This window comes from Salminus brasiliensis, chromosome 4 (assembly GCF_030463535.1).
Source record: "Salminus brasiliensis chromosome 4, fSalBra1.hap2, whole genome shotgun sequence".
Classification (NCBI taxonomy): domain Eukaryota; kingdom Metazoa; phylum Chordata; class Actinopteri; order Characiformes; family Bryconidae; genus Salminus; species Salminus brasiliensis.
The window spans coordinates 42,991,344-42,995,963 of NC_132881.1; positions in this window are offsets into that span (position 1 = coordinate 42,991,344).

A 4,620-nucleotide genomic window follows, 5' to 3' on the forward strand; every position below is an offset into this window, starting at 1 on the left:
AACTTTAGGATCTTCAGAGATAGGAGTTAGGAGATGTGGCCGTTGGTGTAAAGACTGAAAAGTAGGGGTCAGAACACACATCATGGTTAAGGACTTGAAACATGTGGGAAATGGTTTGTTTAAAATGTCTGTGATCTTTGGTTCTGGTTGATCACAGCAATGCTTTCGAGCGAACGGTGAGATAAAATCTGTGCCCACACATTTCTCACCTTTTGTCTTCTGAAGAGAAGGACCTTGTAATGTCATTAAAGGTGAGACGAACAGGGAGCAGACATGAAAGAGCCAGGGTGGGGGTGGAGGGCTGGAGATTGTGACCTTTCAAAACCTGTAGGAGAACTCATTCAGAGCATTGGTGAGCTGGCTGGCAGCCATTCAGGAGAAGTTTTTCTCACCTGGTAATCTCCTGGAGGCCTTCTCAAAGTGAAGCTGAGTCATTGGTAGCAGTGTGGCTTTTCTGTGGATTCAAAGCAGCCTTGTTCATTTTCATTCTCTTCCTTTTATCATTCTAGGCCTATCATTTGAGGAAAGTTTTTTTCTTCTGGCTGGTCTTCCTCTGCGCTGGTCTTCCTCTGCTTCCTCAGCCATGTCTCTCCACTGCTGCGTTCTCTCTTCACTGGCTTCCTGTAGCTGCTGCCAGCATTATATTCAAAACCCTGACGCTGGCCTACAAAGCCAAGAACGGACCAGCCCCTTCGTACTTGATGGCAATGGTCAAAAGCCGATCTGCACCAAGAGCCCTTCGAGCTTCAAGTACGGCTTGGCTCGACCCACCATCCCTAAAAATCCATAGTAGACGAGCGTCCAGACTTTTTTCTGTCCTGCACCGAAGTGGTGGAACGAACTTCCCCTGGGTGTCTGAACAGCAGACAGAGTCCAACGCAGACTGAAGACCCTCCTCTTCCGAGAGCACTTGGGCGAATTGCAGAGTGGTCTCCTTATTGACCTGTGTTTAATAGTGTCTAAACTTGGAGGTATCTTTGAATTTTAGTCTATTCTAACTAGCTGAGGTTTTTCTTGGGTAAATAGCAAAGCACTTTTGTAAGTCGCTCTGGATAAGAGCGTCTGCTAAATGCTGTAAATGTAAATGTAAATGTTATAGACATTTATAAACATTTTTAAACAATCCAGTCATTTTGATGCAAAGCTATTCAGAATAGAGTGGGGTTTTGATCTTTACAACTCAAAAATAACCGTAAATATAGGTACTGTCCAAAATGGCCAGTGAACATGCATGTCCTCTGAGGTTTTATATATAGTGTTGATGATGGCAAAATAGTGGTAATCTGGAAAAGACACTATTTTGTCTTACTTTACATGACTGGTTCCATCCACCAGTTCTGTTCTGTGGAGCGATGAATCAAAACTGGAACTTTTCATTTGGTTCGATTTCTTGTGGTTTGGTTTCTAATCTCTTTAGAAATGACTTTAGAAATAACTCAGCTGAGTTAAACCTCATAGAAAATCTTTGGTGGGATTTGAAGGCGGCGTTTGCCGCAGCAAACCCAATAGTATTAGAGAACTGGAGGCCACTGCCTATGAGGAATGGGCTAAGATTCCTCAGGAACGCTGCCACGTTTGCAGCAGGTCATATCAGCAGAAGGGGGCTTTAGTAAGTACTAAAGACGCTTGTCATGAAGGGGTTGAGTAATTCTGAGACTGCAGTCGTCATTAAGAGTGGTATTCCGTGTGGAATTTGGAGAAAGCAGTTGTTGCTTATTCCTCTTGTATCACATTAGAGTAAACCTGAAGCAAAACTGCAACTATACCAGAGAGTAGAAAGCCATACCCGAGTTTCTGATACTAACTTCCCCTTGCTTCCTACAGCTGAGCCATTAAACACTAATAAACACTAATAAGAGGAAAGTGGGGGGATTCACCACGTCAGAGCATAGCGTCTCTTTTTGTAACAAAGCTGAAAGTTTTTGCGGTGCTGTCCCTGTGCCCCTGGTACAGAAACAGTGGTTTGCATGTAAGCATGCATGTTAAGAGGCCTTAACCACAAAGCTTCTGAGCACTTTAAGGTCCGAAGCTAAAAGCTGTTTATTTACTTCTCTTTTAATAATATATTTTTTTAATGCTGTTGCATTTGTCTGATTTGTAAATTGTAAAGTGAATGGGTGTATGTGGTGACCTGTAATTGACTGTACTGATATATTCAGTTGATATATAAACACACTATATGGACAACAGTATTGGGACACCTGCTCATTCATTGTTTCTTCCAGAATCAAGGATATTAAAAAAAGAGTATATCCTGCTTTTATTGGAGTAACTGTCTCTAATGTCCAGGAAAAATGCTGTCTACTAGATTTTGGACCATTTCCAAGAATTTGATTGCATTCAGCGACAAGAGTGTTAGTGAGGTCAGGGTGTTGGATGATCACCTCTGCACCTCATCCCCAACTCCTTAACTCTTCCCAAATGTATTGGATGGAGCATCAACCATCATTCTAGAAAACACAGTTCCTCCACTGCTCCACAGCTCAATGCTGGGGGGATTTATACCCCTCTAGCCCACGCCTGGCATTATGTGTGGTGCCAATAGGTTCATGATTATGTGCTCCAGAAAGGCCTATTCTATTGCCAGTACTTATCTACAGTGACTAGACATGCTGTGTGTGAGTGTCAGCAATGGGTACAACTTAAAGTAGCTGAATGCATTCATTGGTGTCCACAAACATTTGGACATATAGTGTATACATATATTTATACAGACGATCCAAAACATTATGACTCCTCACAGATGAATTACATCTGTTTGTCTCATAACAGTGGCGCATATAAGGGTCTGGGATATATTTATACTAGGAATTGAACAGTCAGGTTCTCATAGTCAACATATTGGATGTGGGAGAAATGGTCAGGTGTGACTACCTGAGCTTTGAGTTTGACATGGGACAATTTGTTATGGCCAGAGCATCTCCGAATTGGCATGGCTTGCAGGGGGCTCTCGGTCAGCAGGGTTGAGGACAAACCCTGAACCAGTCATAGGGTGCTGGGTGTCCATAGTTCATCAATGCGCAAGGGCAACAAAAGCTATCCCGTTGGAACCGGCAGAAAGGCTACTGTGGCTCAAGTTACCAAAATTAGCAATGTTGGTTACAGAAGGCATGTGTCACTACCCACTTTTAAACTTGAGGTTGTGTATCCACAGACTGGTCATGAGTACCCACACAATGTACATGCCAGCATCAGAACTGGACCTCAGGTCAATGGAAGAAGATGGCCTGGTACTCCGTACAGTAAGCTACATGCCGTCACGTCTTGTAAGGGATCTGCTGTCATGTCTTGGTGGTCCTAAAGGTTCAGAAATGGCCCTGAATGTAACAACAGAATGAAGAAATCACATTATTGAAGGAGAGGAGTAGATCAAACAGCAGAAGTGGATGCTTTTTGCAGCTAATTTGGGAAATTACAGATCACCCAGTGAGGTAATTATAGTGGAGATGTATCTTAGCTGAACTGTTGTTCTGAATCGTTCTGTCATCATCAAGAACTGAACCGATTCTCAAGAAATGCTTTTTTAAAACTCGCTGTTGTATTTGCAGTTGCACCACACAAAAGGTACAGCCACAATAAACTTATTTAGTCAGACTGAAACCGAGAAAACTGTACTTTCTCGGCTAGTTGTCCCGACTGACTCATCTCTGTCCACAGACTGGTTAGTGCTTTGAAACTCACTGTTCTGAGGTTTTTGCAAAGGATTTTTTTCATGATGTTTGTTGAAACAAACTAGCTAGCGGTAGATGAAAGTAAAAGAAAACTAGCCTGATCTAAATCGATACTTACGTTTCTTTTAATTAGGGAAGTGAGGTAATGCACTGGAGGTTTGGTGGGGTGGTCTGTGAAAGTAGATACCCCTGGAAAACACAAGGACAGTGAGTAAGAAATGTTTTAGGGAAGTGTGCAGTTTCAAGGTCCAGTGATTTCATGCCTTTAGATCTTACAGCATGTCAGAAAAATGGTCTATATGTAGGTTTTATTATTATTATTATTATTATTATTATTATTATTATTATTTTATCAAAAATCCCCCAGCTACAAGACCAATGTTTGGAACTGCAATGAATGTCTTTTTCTCAGAAACCTCTGATTGAATCACTGCTTAGGAAAGATTATCTATTGGATCGTAACTGTAAGTACAGTGGCCTCCTCACTGTGGTTTCTTAGGACGTTTCATAAGGAAGAATAGGCCGGGAAGATGAAGATCATGTATTCGTAAACCAGGCTTGGTGATTTCCAGGAGCTAGCATTGTCTGGATCTGCACTGAATCACTATTAATCAAGAGACTTTTACACCACTTTTACACTGGTGTGATCGTTCAATACACATCTGGTCACAGCAAACTCAAGCTGTATACCGTGTTTAATTATAATAGTGTAGGAAACTGTGGGGTAACATTAGTAAATAGTGTAGTAATAAATGTAGGAGTTAGCTAAAGATAGTCCCCTGACAACGGCCGGCCCCAACGTCGGCCACTTCGGTGGATTGTGCAGGATTACAGTGTTGTTAGCAATGTTTAAATATTGTTTTCAGAAGTGATTTCTGCAAGAATAATAAGCGACTGGCAAAGAGAGAGCATGGAAGTGACCGATATTGGGGACGCCCGTTGTTTGGGG